Source organism: Protopterus annectens, chromosome 12.part0 (genome assembly GCF_019279795.1).
Source record: "Protopterus annectens isolate FY-2018-M chromosome 12.part0, PAN1.0, whole genome shotgun sequence".
Classification (NCBI taxonomy): domain Eukaryota; kingdom Metazoa; phylum Chordata; order Ceratodontiformes; family Protopteridae; genus Protopterus; species Protopterus annectens.
In genome coordinates this window covers 1,468,011,160-1,468,031,105 of record NC_056746.1, presented here as the reverse complement: position 1 = coordinate 1,468,031,105, position 19,946 = coordinate 1,468,011,160, and positions in this window count along the sequence as shown.

Below are 19,946 nucleotides of genomic sequence, written 5' to 3'. Positions count from 1 at the left end.
CTTAGGGACAGCAGGGTACTACAGAAAGTTTGTTCCCAATTATAGTACCATAGCTGCTCCCCTCACAGACCTGACAAGGAAGAACAGGCCAGATAACATAGTGTGGACCTCAGCATATAAACAGGCATTTCAGAATCTTAAGGAAGCTTTGGGAGGACCCCCTGTGTTAGCCAGTCCAGACTATAGCAAAGTATTTGTTGTGCAGGTGGATGCTTCAAATTATGGGGTGGGGGCTATACTTAGCCAGATTTCTTCAGAGGGAGAAGAGCACCCAATTGTCTATCTCAGTCATAGGCTCCAACCCAGGGAGGAATGCTATACAGCGGTAGAAAAGCAATGTCTAGCCATAGTGTGGCTATCTGTATGGACGAAAATTCACTGTGATGACAGATCACAACCCTCTAACATGGTTAAACAGAGCCAGTCAGCAAAATGCCAAGTTGCTAAGATGGAGCCTGGGGTTGCAAGCATATGATATGTCAGTGCAGCACCGCAGTGGGAGTAGCAATGCCAATGCAGATGGGCTCTCAAGACAGGGAATGGGGTGAGGTAGACCCAGATAGACCTGACACTCTCAAGTGATGTTTCTCAAGGGGCTCTTGAAACACTTGCTTGAGTTCCCCAGGGGAAGAGATGTGAAGGTTGGAGGAAGATGGGTGAAAGCTGCCAGCCTAGTCAAATAGAATTTGATACATAATTCTATCAATTGTATAAATAAATGTAGAATACAGGCTTGTGTTTTTAAATGAAAGACAACACTATAAAATGTGAACTTCAAGATTGTTGCAACATTGCCATCTGCTGTAAGGAAAACCAAGCCAATCATTTCAAATGTGTATTTTAAAGTTGAAAAGATCTTATGTATCTCTTTGATGATTTACAAGTCGGCTCCAGTGAGTCTGGGTGAAGGTTTCATGCCCATTGTTTTAAGGTTAAAGTTAAGGGCTAGAATTTACATGTGGAAGGTGCGTTATTGCTCTGGTTTCTGCTAGAGTGTATATGTGAAATGCCTTTTATTATTGTAGTCTCCTGAGCAGGTGTTAGCTTACTAAATAATGCAGTTTGTGGCCTGGGAACTCCAGACCAAATGTCAACATGATATAATTTGGGAGGGCCTTAGAGAGCTGTTGGTTAGTGTTAAAAACTATTCTTGAGTGAGAGACTAAAGAGCATTTTGATCTTAGACATTTAACCCAGCACTGCCTATGACATATGTCTGTAAGTAGGAATATAACACTGTGTTTTCTCTTAAGAATAGTTAAAGATTAGAAAGTTAGATTAAGTTTTTTTCCTTGACATCAGACCTGTCCTACTGTATTATTTTAAGTTTCTGTGTGATCTCTGAACTCTTAAATATCTCTGTGGTGTAGTAGTATTGTCTTGTGTTTTAATTATTTATTATTAAATATTTTAAAAACCTTTACCTGTGGCTGGTTTGTATAGAGAAGTAGGCTCTGGAGTACACTGCATATTTATAGAGGTTATCATAATAGGCCACTCTAATAAGCCTTAGACTGAATAATCACATTACCAATTGGATAATAATATTGCACAGTAATAATTGGACACCTTTTCAAGGGCCTTTGGGTAGCTGATAATTATATTAAGCTGGTAGTGGCAGTAATTGCTACCGTATATTCTGGGTAAAGGGGCACAGCTGGAGAATCTGTGTCAGCCTTTCCCAGGGGTGTCTGTGAAGTTGTATAAATACTTATCTCAAAGTGTGTGTGTGTGTGTGTGTGTGTGTGTGTGTGTGTGTGTGTGTGTGTGTGTGTGTGTGTGTGTCAGCTACCTGGGCAGAGACACAAAGCACTGGTTGGACAGAGAGGGTACTGGAGGTTAGCTTGCCAGCTAGGCTGAGATCCGGACCCTATAGTTGTGCCAGTGGGGAGTCTTATTGGGGACCTGGTGAGCAAGTGAGCAACCAGCCCCAATCTGACTGTGATCTCTGTGTGCACTTAAGGGAAATTGGACTTTACTGTGTGTATTAGTTATCCTTTCGTCTTCTAGGAGTCGCCCTCTCTGGTGTCATTGGTGAGGATTGAAGCTCCTTGATTGCTGGGCCCAGGGCACGGGCAATCACTCAGACCATCTCAAAGCATTGTCCCTCTTCTCAGTATCATAATGTGTTCTGAGAATCATCCTCTGCCTTGCATATAAAGCTTCCACATATCTTATTGTATCAGACCTATTATACGTTTGGAAGTCCAATGTACCATAAATACCTGCTCAAGGAATCTAAATATATTTTGTAAAATAAATAGAACATTTTGGAGGAATATGTTTATGTCACACTTAATACTGCTTCTATGAAAACATCTACTTCTCCACATAAAGCAATGTACTTTTTTTACTCTGTTCAAATACAGTTTGGATGAATGAATGGGTAACCATAAACGCACCCCCAGTTTAGCACCCCTGTCCTTCATAGATAGAAGAAATATGTAAATGTCTCAGCAAATCCTGTGTCATTTTGTATGTGAAATATAAGGACTAAAACCAACATGGGAGTGTATGGCTAAACTTCTTAAGATCCTTGTAGATCAGTAGCCTAGTATAAACCTACGAACAGAAGTATTAAACATTCTACTATCAAACAGCTGTTTTGCAGGGGTCTCACTGGTTTGGTCTTGTATGCATTTGCTTTGGGAACTTTTTGCTTTTCCAAATCTAACAAAACAGACATCAGACTTTTGATGAGTACTTCAGAGAAAACAGGAGTCTCCAATAATGTTGAAATGAAATGTCCAAAAAGGATTAAAATAAGTCTACAGTTAGTGGGATGTGTTCTTACTGGATTGAATACGTCACCAAAGCTCTGTAAATATAAATAAATCGTCACTGTGCTTTGAAAATCTTGTAAGCTGAAACACTTGATTGCCCCTAAGGAAATTCACAAATCCTCCATAAAGCCCTGATCAAGGGAGTTTTTTTTTCTTTTCCAAACAGCATTCTGTGTCTCATAGATATGTAGGCATTTTTATGCCTGCTGGAAGGAAATGTAAAGAGAATATTGGGTGAATAAGCTCTTCAAGTAAACCGGAAGGCAGGACATTGACAGATGAGGGAAGTTAAGCAGTCCTTATATGTCATTCAAAACTAGGAATATTTTGAATATGTGATGCTCCCCACTATATCACGTACAACATATCAGTAATTTTAAGAACCACAACAATCTTTTAGAATAAGTAGAAATAACAGAAATGCTACATATACATTAACATTCAAAGCTTTCTTTTTTATCACAGTATTCAAATATGTTATCATGACAATAATGAAGAATTCCAAAACTTGTCTTCACCTTTACATCCTCACCATAAAAGCAAAAAGTAGTTGTCTGACTGATTCAAAGAACTCTGGAAATAAAAATACCAGTCCACAAAAAAAATAAATAAATAAATAATAATTTTCTCATTAGTGAATTCAGCCTTAAACAAAGGATAGCCAGTCTCTTTCCTTTGTGCTATGTTGTTGAAGCTTATTGCCCAAGAAAGAGACATAGGAATGTGGGCTGAAAGGAGCAGTTCTAGATATAAAACAAGACTTACTTTTTAAGTACAATATTTCTACAACAGTGGGCACTTGCCAATTCCTGCCCCCTTTGCTTACAAATAGTTAAAGAAGCACAAATACCCTTTAGTTTATCACAGTGTGCACACCTGTGGATGCTTTCAGATGTCATTGACTGTAATCTGAGTGGGGAAGAGGGGTGATGAGATGGTTACACTATCAGTGAGTGCTTACAATGCTTAGTTTTGTATTAAAATGTCACTGGTAATACGTGCAATTTGGAGAATGTTGAAAAACAGCTGGAAGGTCAGTGAGTTTAATTGTAACAAGTTTAGTTAGCATTAGTAGTACAGGCATCCAAGTGTCTGGAATCTTTGTCACTCTTGTGTTTGTCCATATTTTTCCCTTTCAATAACATTGCAACTTTTTTTTTTCTCTCTTGAAGTTGTGAGGTTAGGCAGGTATCAAATGGAAGCATGTTCCAGAGTACCAAACAAACTAGCTACTTTTCTGTTATCAGAAGTATAGACAGATAATTAGAAAAGCAAATCTCAGAAAAAAATAAGCAATTACAGTCAGGCCTCCAGCAATGACTTTTGATTGTGGGGTGTCATTTCTTTATCAAAAAATGGAAACACTAAACATTAGATGGACAAAAACAGTATAACAGTAATGCCCAGATGTCAACAAAGGCAGATTTCAAGTACCACTCTGAAGAATTGCAAAACAGTACTACCTAACCTATTCAGTTTGTAAACTGTATTTCATACAAAATATTGCATATTGTATGCTAAAGAGGTTTTCATTTCTGTACAATATATTCCCTTCCCCATGAATACTGAAAGCTGTCATCAAAAGAATAATAGTTGCTTCAGACAAGTAATTTATGCAATAAGATAAATGTGTAGCCTACTTTTTGTGATATTTTTGTAACTGCAGCTGAGCACTCCAGAGTATGTTTATAAGTCAGGCTTGTGATTGCTGGCCTCACCACACCCCCACTAGCTGTGCATTAAGGGATGCTATGACATGCTTTATTGCACATGCAGTAAAATAGTGCATTGTCATTCTGCTGCTCTCTGAATGGTTTTGCTATCCAGTGTTATTTCATACCTTTATCATAAACAGAAGAGAAATGTCCATTAAGCTTTGTTGAACTTTTCTTCCCAGCTGTGGTTCCTGCAGCCTCTGGAGTATTTCCTAATGCTCTTTCACTGCAGTCAGATGGTATGCCATACTTTGATATTTAGCTGTAACCAAATAACATATAGTGATGCTCTGAGTTTGTTTGAAACATGGGCTCCCTTTACATCAAATAATCTATTTTTTTGCCATTCAGGATGTGACCCATACTCATAGATACAGGTAATACTTGCCATTTATTCAGTAGAAGGGAAACATTTTCAGTAAGCATTTATCTACACAGACCATCTGCTTTCATTGTGATAAAATAAAACGATTCTTTTGTGCAATGTTACAATCATCATTTTAAACATTCTCAAGTCATTTGTCCACATCATATCACTTATCAGACATGAAATAAAGAGGTATGATATATAAAATGGAAAGAAGATGTGTGTGATGCTTTAAATGGCTGTCTCAGCATACAGAGAGAAGAAAATTTAGGGCAGAAGAAATTGTCACTACTGCAACACACTTTTTGAGCAAGAAAAGCTTCATAACCTTGTACTGAATCTACTAACAACCTGAAATAGGAGTGCTGAATGTGTTGGCCAAGTTGTTAATACTACTGAATGCTAAAACAGTTAATGAAGACAATATGAAAGGTGTATGAATGAAAAATAAAGACATACTTGTAGTTTATCTACATTCAGTACTAGTATCAAGTCATTGTCCCTTTTGACAACATGCATCTTTTAAATGCAATATAGATTTCTTGACATCTTCAAACAACTATACATAACTTCAGAAATTTTTAGTTGTACTTTTAATAATGCTAGACTTAGTCTTTTATCTGTTATCTGGATTTCACTACTTACATAATTGTTGAAGCTCTCTGAGTCTGACAAAATATAAATATCATTTGATGTGTGAAACCTTATCATCTAAAAACCTAGGCACAGACTTTATTGTGGTAAGCATCTTTACAAACATTCAAAGATACTTTAAATCACAAATAAAGGATGTGATTTATAAACAAATGTAAGATGCGTTACAGAGCAAATCTGTTCAAGCTATCCAGCTGTGACACAGTTTTGTGTGTGTGTGTGTGTGTGTGTGTGTGTGTGTGTGTGTGTGTGTGTGTGTGTGTGTGTGCCTGTGTGTGAATGACAGAGTCAGATCATTGTTATAGTGCATAAAGGTTGCCAGGGAGCTAAGTGATTAATATGCACTGGTGTAACGGACAGGAGTGAGGAATGATTTATGTGGAAATTGATTTCTGACAGGAAGGTAGTATGTGGGAAATTCTAACTGCTCTTTAAAAGAGTAGACACTGAGACTCTTATCAGTGATAGGCTAGATGAAGAAAGCAGGCATCATATCAGGGATTGAATATATATTTGTCTATATATCTAGCTAGCTATATGATATTCTAATTGTTGAGATTTTCTTAGAGGGAATGGGGAAGTATTAAATACATTCTTCTCACCACTATCATTCTGGGAGTGGACTACATAGGTTTTACTCACTAGCAGCATGAAAATGTTTTTTTTTTCTTTCTGAGATCATCCCTAAGGTTGCGAAGGTAGAGAAGGGGCTGTGATGAATGGCAACAGAGAATCCTACTATTCTTTGAAGAGCATCTACATTTTCAAGTTTTCAGATGAATACTGTCAAAGGCAAGTGTAGCTCTCAGCATACAGATGTTGTTTGAGTGAATCACAAATAGGGTCTATATTACCTTATCAAATGATGAAAAGAGCGAACACTGTATCTTCGATCCAAAAAGGTCAAAACCCTTAAAGAGAGAAGACACGGAACAGCGTTTTTTTTTTCCCAGGGAAAAAAATCTCTGCTCCGTAAAAAAAAAAAAAAAAAATTCAAGCACAAAATGAAGTGGGGGCGGGCTTCGCCCACCACACCTCTCAATGTAGGGGGCTGTGCCCTCATACCTCCTACTTAAATATATCAACTCTGAGATCGAACCGTAGTGGAGGAAATAGCAAAGTCCTGAAGACGGTCCACCAATTTTTTCCCTGGGAAAAAAAATCAATGGTCCATATGTTCACTCTTTAGGGGTTTCAATCTTTTCGGATCATTCAATAAGATAATATAGACTCCACAAATCAATTGCTTATACTAAGGGTACTTTGCATATCTTTTTCAGTTTACAGTACATGCCTTTGAAGCCCAAGAGGGGCTCAGAGAGTCAGATTTCTTCACATATTGTCTTACTCCTGACACATTCCTGAGGCAAGGAGGTCATATCAACCGCATGTGATTCGTGAGTCTCAGAAGTGTCCTGACTTATGATTTAACAGGATCTATATTTATATAGAAATGACAGAATAAAATAGCTTTCAGATACGTTTTCACTTATATGTCATGCATAACTATTATTACTTTCTTTATTCATCAGTAATATATCTATCTGTATATATGTAAAGTGCTCCCATATATATATATATATATATATATATATATATATATATATATATATATATATATATATATATATATATATATTTATACATATGTATATATAAACATAGTATTCTCTGATAAAAAGTTCAAGAAATTTAGATAGTTTCTTTCTTTCTATGTTTATTGTAGTGCTTTGCTTCCAAGGTTGCATTATAAAGTAGAAATCACTTGGCAAAGTGCCCAAGTGTCCAGTTGTGATCTACTAGGGTTATAAATGTTAATCATTGGTAGATGTAGTATGTTGGGAAAAGGCAAACAGCTATTTTTTCTTGGTGTAGGATGTGAGCTTCTAGTTCTGACATGTCACTTTCTGGCAGTGAAGATTCAGTAAATCATTGCTACTCTAAATGGGAAGAATGTGGCAGAAAGAGAGTAATTATAAGGCTTAGAAACTTAGAATGTTCCTGAAATTTGAGATTCTGAAGTCCCATACTGATTCTGAATAGCAGGCCTGCATTGATTACTATCCCTGTTTATTTCAACCTAAAGTCTCTGATTCTCAGTCCCATCTTGTAGAAGGATTAACAATAAGGTCATGGACTTTTGGAAGACAGACAGACAGACAATATGCTAACTTCATTGTATGGCAACTAAAGAGAAATACAATGGTCCAGAGACAGTAGTTGCCAAGACTGAGAGGTCACCGTGCATCGATGACAAAAGAGGAAGCTGTTGGCAATTGTATTAAGAATAATATTGGTTAGAAAATGAGTTTTTTTATCACTGAAACTGAAGAAGGAATTTAAATGAATAATATAAACTAGCCACTTGCATAAAGACCAAATTATGGCCGAGGCAACCAGAGATTGATTACCATTTCAGATGCCTTCTTGGACATTGTGTGGTTAAGGGGAAGTAGATGACTGAAGAGGTGTGGCTTGCTAACTTCTTGGGGGAGGAGGGAGGAGTACTCCATGCTTGGGGTGTTCTTAATGTTAGTTTCTTTGGTAGTACTCAGGGAAGCAACCTGATTCCTGTCTGGAGTTGATTCAGTCGCATAAATATTTCATACGTAGAGACAGTAATACCCATGTTAGTTAAAATTGTACATCCTATCCATGACCAAGAAGTGTGCATGTCTGGTATTAGGGATTGCATGTTTCAAAACCCTCAACTAATACAGAGCTGGTCACAGTATAATGGCAGCTAAGTCCATTACTCAGATGCTGGGTCAGTAGTTCATCCCTTGCACTCAGTGGGCCAGCACTCTATATAGAAAAGGTTGGAATCAGGACTTGTGCATAACTGGGACATTCTAGAACCTCTGCTGAATGTATAGATATGGGCTGTTACTCAGAGCCAAGACTAGTCCCATTAGAATAGGACAATGAGGAAGGGAGGAGTTAAAGTAAGAAAAGGCTCTACCCTTGAAATATCATACTGAATAATAGCAATCATAGTTGAAGTGGACAGGAAAAGACATTCCACCAAATGGGATGGACAAAAGATAAGTGGATGAACCAATGGACATTATTAAATTCTCATGACTGTGGTTGTCATAGTTCAGAGATTTATCCTAAATATTGTATATATGAGCAGCACTGGTGTGAAAGCACACTTTCCATGTCATGCATTGCAGTTTGTTTGCAGAGTCACAAAAATTCTTGAATGGCATTACTTAGATATTTGAGTTGTATGGCTTTCCATACTGCAGTTTATTTTCCACCATTATAGACAGCAGTGTGCTAAATATACTTTGAGACCTGGGTAATTTTTAAACCACGGACCCCACTACATTCTTTTTTTGGACCGCATATAAATGTAAATGTTCTTTTGGATTCAGTTTCCTGATTTTTTAATGTATTTTTAACTACCACATTGTTTTTAATTATATTTATTTTTTTAATAAAACAAATTATGTTTGTGTTTGTTTTAAATTGTAACAGTCTTGAACATTTTTTCCAGCAAGAAGTGAAACAAAATTTACTAACCAGTAATAACAAAAATACCTATTTCAGAACATTGTAATCATAAAAGATAACTCAGACTGCTAAATTATAATATTCCAATATACATTCCCATCTATTACAACAACTGGGCTTCATATACATCAGATTTCCAGTTGTGATTAAAACAATGACCACAATTAAATATTCCAACCTACTTTGCTCAAATGCACACCAGTCCTGAGAAGATACAATCCTCACTGTTTAACTTAATCATGGTAGCAGTGTTGATCATTTTCATCAGCAGATAACCTCCATACCCAGCAGTTATAGCTACATGTTTATCTATGTATACATCACATGTCTGATTGCGGTAAAATAACCTTCAAACGGGGTTATTTGTTTTGTTAATTGGCATCTATCTTTCATTGGGAAACTACATGTTTTTTCATTTTATTTTATTTTATTGTTTTAATTGGTGCAGTGGACTGATCCACAAGGATTCCATTTCAACTACAACTCAAGAAATAGAAAGGGTTTGTAAAGAAGAGTTTACATTTTCAAACAATATGATAACAAGCATAATGCAATTTTAAAAGAAAGGCAACAAGAAAATTACAAAGATATGAGGTTTACTTATGTTCAAAGATACCTACTTATACTTCTGGAAGCATTTAGACTTGTTACTATTAAAATGTTGGAGGTAAGTTTGTTAAAGTCAATGGATTAATTAATAAAACTCTAGTCCCAAAGGAAAACTATATTAAACTCCACCGGGGGTGGGGGTGAAACATAACTACAATAGCTTAATTTTACAGTGGCATGAGCTGCAAGTATCTCCTTTTATTTCTATGCATTGTTTAACTGAAATGTTTCAGCTCATTTCGCTTAGCTTACATATTTCAGCTGCCAAAGCAAATCCAACAATCAGCACAGAGTTTCTTTATCTTTCATACAATAATATATAAAACAACCAGTTATTACTGTGTACAGAAATGTCTTTAAGATAGGTACAAGCACAAATATAAAAAAAAAAAAAAAAAAAAAAAAAAAAAAACAACAGGCAATTAGTTTACATTCGGCTCTGACTGATATTTCATGAACAGAAATACATATATGTTTAGTAGGCATTAAGATTGTCTTTACCTCATGATGTGTGCAGAGCCATCCACAGAAGGAAAAGAGGGTTGTTATAGAGTGGAATTACTTAAAAAGAGTAATGTATATATTTTTTTAAATAATTCCTGTGTTTGGTAACCACCACTCTGTCATGGATTTAGCAGGATTTTTCCATTCCGGTCAAAGTTTACCCACTCAGATTCTGGTGATTACTAGCATAGTGTTACCTCTGGGATTCTACTGGATGTAGTATACTTCCAGAGACTACAAAACAAAACCATAGCCTTGGAGAGGCAGGGCTACCACTAACACTTGATATTACAAATTAAGATTTATTCAAAGGAGCTGCGTGCAAGTCAATAATATTGTTATGATCTGTACAGAGAACTGGAATTGGTTTAATGAGGAGGCCGAAACTGTTTAAAAGCAAACAAAGGACTTGATGTAATGTTTCTAGTAAGCAGTCAATTTTGTGGGCTGCTTGGAAGTGTCACCTCTGCATATCATAAAAAATGTCAAAAGAAAAAGAATACATTTTATGCAGTTGTGAGACGTGCCATGTGAAGAAAGGTATTTAAATTATGTGTGTTAATAGAAATCAGTGAGGAAAGCGTATATGAGGGAATAGCCTGCAACTAAATAGATCTGCATAAAAAATATATTATTTCTGATTATAAATAAGCTTTTGTATATGTTTTTAAACAAGGACTGCACTTATTCCTCCTTGTAATTGAACAAATGATTTTATTGGTTGTTTTTAGTCTAAAAGTAAGGAATTACATTTCTTGTGTCTGATGAAGCAGCTTGATGTGTTGCAAAAGCGCTTACCATTAAACAAAGTTCTTTTTTATCTTCTGCCTGCTGTGGTTTGGTTCATCCTCTTTTGTTTTAGGTTAAGAAATATGATTAGTGGTGATAAATGAAATTGGACAGACTGAACTGGAGTATTCAATTTCTTTTTTTGCAAACAGAGTCATAGAAAGTTAAGACTTGGGACATACATAATCAAGCTTGGGGAGAGACATTTCATGGAGGCTATGCTGGAACTTCATCAGAACAGAAGGAAGAGACCCCACTGATAATGTAGTAACAATTTGGATTGGTTATTAACAAGCATTAGGCATGTGAAAATCAAATCTAAATGGGAATGAGCATGCTCTTGTATGATTTAAAATTATAGAGTATGTTTAAGGACACTTAGCTCTTGCATTGTGATTTTCAGAAAACTAATTCAATGAACTATTAGGATTGCAAGCAATATTTAGATTGGTGTTGATGAAATATGGAATGAAATGAGATAGGGAAGTTTAATTTTATGATGAATGATAACTCTCACCAGGTGTTAATATATATCAATCCTGATATTTTCTACACATTGTTCCTAATTTTGGCTGTACTGTTTTTCACATGTATTTGTGTCAGATGATGACTTTAAACTAATGAGTTATATGTTGCCCTACTGAGCCTACAGAATATAAACTGCTAGATAATTGATATAACAAAATGCAAGCTCTCTTATGATACTGGTAGCTTCTAATATATAAGTGAATGTACAATTTTCTTACTATTATTCTTTTTATAACTATTGTCCTAATATCATAGTTTATGGTAATGCTAGCTTATTGCTACTCACCACCACTGTTGTCTCTCTCTCTCTCTCTCTCTCTCTCTCTCTCTCTCTCCCACAAGTACCCTTCTCTTCACTGTACTGATCCAGTCTATAATTTTCTGAGAACCTACCTACCTGGTGACAAAGGACGTGTCTAACAAATAAACCGTGGTTTCATCTCTCAGCCTCTACTCCCTGCTCCCTCTCTCAAGGAAATAAGAAAGTATGTTATCTATGTCCTGCCTGTAAAACATACTACTGTCCACTGTTGCTTCAGGGGTTCTAAAGCACGCTCTGAGCCCGGTCAGCCAGCAGCCTGTTACCCCCCCCACTAGCTACCTTGTACACAAAACTCCTACACCACCTCTTAGTACCCCTCTTACTAGCTTTCCCCCTTCCCTAATCTGGCAATAAGCTTAACCCCTTACTGTTGCTTACGTGTAGGTTAACTTTCCGTCGGATTAACACACTGGTACCACAAAAAAATGCCAAATAACCTGAAAGTAGCGTGGTTCCTTGTGTGTGAAGTGGGTATCAAGCCAAACACAATTTCCTCATCAAGTAAAGTCCAAGTTCCCCAGACAAGCAGCGAAACATTGATGTATAATCCAAGCAAATCAATTTTATTGGAATTCGAACGAACAGGATAAAAAACAGATGAGCGCTTTCACTAATGACTAGCTTCTTCAGATCATTACAAAAATGGTACAGTTCCATCCCTTATATAGTAATACAATCAGATTCAAATTGAAACACTCGCATATAATTAAATAATTAAATCAGTGATAAAAACATCATTCTTAAAAGAGCCAGTGCATATTCAAGTGTATCTTGTAAGGTTGCTATAAACAAGTTTCACTATTACACGCCTTGACTGCAATTCATTTCTTTATCAGATTATATGTACATGAATTATAGGAATATTCATAAAAATATATATTGTATAATATTTAATTAAACTAGTGTGTTAAATAAACCAAATGTATCCGAAATATAATCAAATGGAATTAGTTGTTGTATAACAGATAGTGATATATATGTGAAAACGCTTCTAATATAAAGAATCAACGTTGTCACATTTGTTATACTTCATGATTATAGTACATAATCTAGAACTATAATTCAAATAGAATGTGTATATCGGATAGCATTAGTTAGAAAGTTACATAATAAATATATGTGTAACTATCTATAAAAAATGAGAAACATATGAAAATGTATAAAATAAAAATGTAATAAATATGTATAAACATGATCAGAGAAGCCTGTTGGTATGTATTCATGGCAGGACGGTTGTGTGCTCATGTATATATACAGCTAAATCTTTGAGTGCACATTGATCATCATATGAATATACATAAATGTATTTGTCATGAATGCATGAATATATAAATATAATACATATGTAATGTAAATAAATATATCAAATGTATGTTTATATATAATAAAATAAATATGCTAGAGATATGAATGTAAATATAAATATATGTATGAATGAATAAATGTATGAATATAAATATAAATATAAATGCAAATATCAATATAAATATAAATATAAATATAAATATGTATATAAAAAATGTATATAAAAAAGGAGGATATATAAATATAAATATAAATATATATGTAGATGTAAATATAGATATAAATATGTATATAAATATGGATATATTTATATTTATATCCATATTTATATACATATTTATATCTATATTTACATCTACATATATATTTATATTTATATTTATATATCCTCCTTTTTATATACATTTTTTATATACATATTTATATTTATATTTATATTTATATTGATATTTGCATTTATATTTATATTTATATTCATACATTTATTCATTCATACATATATTTAGATTTACATTCATATCTCTAGCATATTTATTTTATTATATATAAACATACATTTGATATATTTATTTACATTACATATGTATTATATTTATATATTCATGCATTCATGACAAATACATTTATGTATATTCATATGATGATCAATGTGCACTCAAAGATTTAGCTGTATATATACATGAGCACACAAACGTCCTGCCATGAATACATACCAACAGGCTTCTCTGATCATGTTTATACATATTTATTACATTTTTATTTTATACATTTTCATATGTTTCTCATTTTTTATACATAGTTACACATATATTTATTATGTAACTTTCTAACTAATGCTATCCGATATACACATTCTATTTGAATTATAGTTCTAGATTATGTACTATAATCATGAAGTATAACAAATGTGACAACGTTGATTCTTTATATTAGAAGCGTTTTCACATATATATCACTATCTGTTATACAACAACTAATTCCATTTGATTATATTTCGGATACATTTGGTTTATTTAACACACTAGTTTAATTAAATATTATACAATATATATTTTTATGAATATTCCTATAATTCATGTACATATAATCTGATAAAGAAATTAATTGCATTCAAGGCGTGTAATAGTGAAACTTGTTTATAGCAACCTTACAAGATACACTTGAATATGCACTGGCTCTTTTAAGAATGATGTTTTTATCACTGATTTAATTATTTAATTATATGCGAGTGTTTCAATTTGAATCTGATTGTATTACTATATAAGGGATGGAACTGTACCATTTTTGTAATGATCTGAAGAAGCTAGTCATTAGTGAAAGCGCTCATCTGTTTTTTATCCTGTTCGTTCGAATTCCAATAAAATTGATTTGCTTGGATTATACATCAATGTTTCGCTGCTTGTCTGGGGAACTTGGACTTTACTTGATAAGGAAATTGTGTTTGGCTTGATACCCACTTCACACACAAGGAACCACGCTACTTTCAGGTAACCCCTTACTGTATTTGCTTGTAATTCTAGCTTTGCCCAGTAGGTCGCACCCCTATACCTTCTAATATTTTTCCTGCTTACCCATTTGTTATTCTGATTGTTTTACTCTATACTTCTATGACCTTGAGCTACTCTGAAACTTCACACTGTACCCTTTATTCTAACTTGCTACACTCCCCTGTTTTTCTAATAGACTCCATAATTATCTCTGCTCCTTCCCACTTTAGGGTTACTTAACTTACCTTCAGTATTCAGCTCAGCTGACTGATTGTTTCTCCTCTAGCTGCTCCATTGCCTGTTTCTACCCGCTCTATTCGCCCTGTGAGCGTACTCCGCTCCCCTACCCTACCCCCAATTCCCACCCACCCCCAGTGGTCTTAGACTTATACTTCACTAACCACTCCCCCCTTCTGTCTTATCCTATCACTTACCACATCATCACCAGGCTACTCCCTTAGCTCTCTATCCTAATTAGTACTACTTAACTCTCTTTTGAACCACTCCCTGCCCTTACTAACCATCCACTACACTAATTTACTTCCCAATTCTGCCTCTTATCTAAACCTCCTCTGATTTCTTACCTGCTTATTTTATACCCTGCTCAATCTCTTCCATAACTCTCTTCTTCTTTCTACAACACCTACTTACACAAACTATTCCCTACTTAAAACTACTTTTTACCATGGCCCCAACAAATAAAAATATTTTTACAAACTTACTACTCTTAACTACCATAATAGCCTGTCTTACCACACCTTACTCACTCACCTCCTTTTACTATATTTCTCTCCCTGAACAAAACCATTACATCCGTCAAACTTTAACATCTTCTTTCATCTTCTCCCTTGACCACAGTAACATAACCTGTAACTCCAACTATATGCTACCAAAATTTCACAGAGCAACCCACATTATCTACTCCTCTACCAAAAAGACTTTTAATAACCTCTATAAACTCCTTAAATCTCTACAATACCCCCAGAAACACCCCCTCCTAGATGGTGATATTCATCCAAACCCTGGCCCCTAATACTAACTACACCAATAACCCAACCAATTTGACATTGTGTATAGTTTCTACACTAACTAAACCATTTAACTCCCTCTTGATAGCTCACCTTAACATTAGAAGTATTAACAATAAAATTTCCCATCTGCATGCTCTCCTTGATGTACACTCATTTGACATACTATGTCTTACAGAAACTTGGCTAAAACCATCTACTCTAGACCAAGAAATTACCCCTCCTGGCTATAACATCCTTAGAAATGACTGTAAAATCAAAAAAGGTGGAGGTATAGCCATTCTCTATAAATCTAACCTCCAAATTCCCCCCATTAATGTGCTTCCATCATTTGCCACCAAATCTGAAATCCTAACCACCAAACTCCAAATCAATAACTGCAAATCTATCTATCTATCTAATTTGCATGTATCTACCCCCAGGTAATAATACCAATACTCTTGAGAACCTACTCAGTCACCTCTCTACCCAACTACCCGAGGAGACCATTGTACTAGGTGACTTTAACATAGACTGGTCAACTTGTTGTTCTCTAAATCCTACCAATCACATAAACCTCTTTGGTTTCTCACAATTAATAACAACTCCTACGAGAATCCACAAACCTAGCAACAAGGAAACTACTCTGGATTGGATCCTTATTAATAGCCACCCTGAAACTTATACTCCAGGAACCCTTCCCGACGATATCAGTGACCATATGCTTACCTACATTATTAGACAAAAAGTCCATATTCCAATTACTCATAACCTCAAAACCTCCCGCTTAAAAAATTCTTTAATCCAGACAGCTTCCTAACTGAATTGCAAGCATGTGACTGGTCACCACTAACCCATCTAGAACTTGATGAATCCGTTACCTACTTTATTATTAACTTTCTTCAAATCCTCGACTGCCATGCACCTTATCGCTGTACTAGAATAAGAACCAAATCTGCCTCATGGCTCATAAAACAAACTAGGCAAAAGATACTCCTCAGAAATAACATCTCTGCTAAATGGAGAGCTACCAAATGTCCAACAAACCACCTTCACTTTAAAGAGCTAAGAAATGCCACCAAGAAGGATATTCTTAGAGACAAAAAAGACTTTTACCTTCAACTTCAACAAACCAGCCAACAAACTCTACAAAAAGTTTGGTCTGGAATAAACAAATTTCTTTAGCCAGAACACACCACTATTCCAGACCCAACTGGTTTCAACCATAATAACTCCAACCAGATCCCTGATGTATTTAATAACTGCTTTACAGAAGCCATTCAAACCCTTGCCAATTTTTTACCACCTTTCACTACTTCCCAGCCAAATACCTGCAATACTTCATTGCCTACCTTTCAAATACAACCTGTATCTACATCCCTCATCTGTAAGCTACTTCAAAAACTGGAACCTTGCACCCCTTCTGCTGACCGTCTCCCATCTGAATACCTACAAATAGCCACAAAAACCATAGCCTATCCTATCTCTATCCTTATTAACAGAACTATCTCAAAAGGCAAAATTCCTGCTTTATGGAAGATATCCCAAATCATCCCTCTACCCAAAGGTGGACCTTCTACTGAGCTTTCAAACTTTTGCCCTATTGCTTTACTCTCCCCTTTAGCTAAGATTATGGAAAAATGTATTCACAAACAACTACTTAACCACTTACTACAAAATAACCTACTTGCAAACTGCCAACATGGCTTTAGGCCATTCCATAGCACATAGACTGCCCTCTTATCCTTTACCGACTCTATATATAAAAATTGTAACAATAACTCTTTTTCCTCTGCACTATTTATTTACCTGTCAAAAGCCTTCGATATGGTTAACCATAACTTACTGCTAGACAAACTAAATGCCCATTCTCTTGATCCTCAAGCTATACAATGGTTTAGGTCTTATCTGGAAAATAGACAGCAAGCAGTACTTTGGCAGAACAATCTGTCTTCTCTACTCCCAGTTAATATTGGAGTACCCCAGGGCTCTATCTTAGGTCCCCTACTCTTTTCTTTATTTATTAACAATTTACACATGAACATACCTCAAGCCACCTGCATTCAATACGCTGATGACTCCACCTTAATCTGTACAGCCAAGAATGTAGCCTCTCTCCACTCACTTACCCAAACTGTTTTTCAAAATGTTGAAAACTGGTTTATGCAACACTGCCGCCTCCTGAATCCCAAAGAAACAAAACTACTGCTTTTTACCTCAACTCACAAATCACCTAATCCTTTCTTCTCTATAACCTCTAACAATGGTACCAACATTACCCCAGATATTACAACCCGCCTACTAGGTGTAACAATTGATAATCGTCTCAGCTATAATGAACACATCAACTCCACTATAAAGTCTGTGAACAAAAAACTTGGCACCCTCCATAGAATCAAACCCCTCCTTACCCCTTCTGCAAGGAAAACTATTGCCCAAACCCACCTCATTTCCACTCTTTTCTATGCCTCTGTTATATATACTAACCTGTCCAAAAACAACCTCTCTAAACTCTCCACCTGTTATAATAGCATAGCTAGATTCATCACAAGCTCCCCCTTTAAAACTCACCACTGCCTTAACCTCAAACAACTTGGATGGCCAGAATTGCAAAACCATATACTCTGTCAACAATTACTTATTACTCAAAAGATCCTATACCACCCTAACAACACCCCTATCCTCACTAATCTAATTACACCATATACAAATCTAGCCACACTACGCTCTGCTAATAAGCTTCTAGTTTCCTCAAATAAAGCTAACAACAAAGCTGGGGATTCACTCTTCTCAAACACTGCAGGAAAAATCTGGAATCAGCTTCCTTCAGAATTATCTACCCTTGCTTCTACTTCTCTTTTTAAAAAACATCTTAAAGAACATCTGAAAACTCATTGGCTTTGTCCATGCACTAACCCAGATTGATATCTTCTTCACTTTTTACACTTACCTCTATCCCCACCCCTGTAACCTATCCCTCCAAAACTAGTTACCAGTCTTTCTTTGATTTATTGGCCATTTTGGGTTAATTTCTAGCTCTTTCTTGTTCCATGTATAAAACCCCACTTTGGCGCGTTTTTTTGCTTGTTCCTACTCAGCTAAAGCTCCTCGTGGTCCTGCAGAGTGGTGCTAGCAGCAGAGAGGCAAAAAAGAGTGACTGCTAAACTGATTTAAGTATAATTTATTGCTACTATCTTTGCAAACATCCTTTCTCGCTGAAAAGTGAGTTATATCTGCTGTTTTACCTGTTTAAGCTTGTTTTACTGTTTTTTTTTCAAATTGCACTTTAAAGTTTGTCTTTTGTTCATAGGTTCATAGGTTCATAGGTTCATACTAGGCTATCTGCCCGAGGGCATTTACAAGCCTAGCCCATAGTTTTGTGGCTTACGCCACCCCTTTAGTATGGGGAACTATACCCATTATTTTGCTGTGCCTCTGTTGAGCAGTGACACTGAGGTAATCCCTGGGGTATATCTGCGATCTCCCATCCATTGGTCAAGATTTCTCTTGAACAAGGCCAGCGAGGTGCTCTGCCTCACATATACCGGGATTTTATTCCACAGCATAGGGAGTCTTTGGGTGATGAATCTATCCCTCCAGCACGTCCTATTAATAGCCGTGTCGAGGTTTAAGTCTCCCGCCCTTGTGGCTCTGACGGATCTAGATTTTTTGAGGTGAAGCATATTCATCAAATCTGGGTTTGACATGGCCTTGTATGTTAGGCAAAGGTCACCTCTGAGCAAGCGGTGGCGACTGAATAGAGCTGGAGTTCTTTCAGTCGGGCAGCATAGGACAGATGTTTGAGACCCTTTATCCTTTTGGTGAGGAACTTTTGTGGCCTCTCCAGCTGCTGCAAGTGTCGGGTCAGATACATTCCGAATGGGGCATTGTACTCAATCATTGGTCTGATGAGTGATGAGTATAGGGAGACTATGACCTCCCTTGATCTAGATGAGAATCCCTTCATGATAAGGTGGGCAATGTAGAAGGTCTTCCTAACTACTTTAGCTACATGGGTGTCGAATGACAGACTACTATCAACCTGGGTCCCCAGGTCCCTGATAACTTCTTCTGTACTCAGTGGATTGCCACCTATTTGGTAGCTAGGGGTAACCTTGTTTTTCCCGAAGGGTATGACTATGCATTTTTTGGCATTTAACTTTAGGCCATGGCTCTGGCACCAGTTATCCGTTTCTGTGAGACCCTTCTGAAGGATATCTGTGTCATATGTCTTTTCTACTATGGCGCCCAGTTTGCAGTCATCTGCAAACTTTGTCAGCCATAACCCTCCTGTGTTTGCTTGTACTTCGGAAAAGTAGATGCCAAACAAGAGTGGGCCCAGGACTGAGCCCTGTGG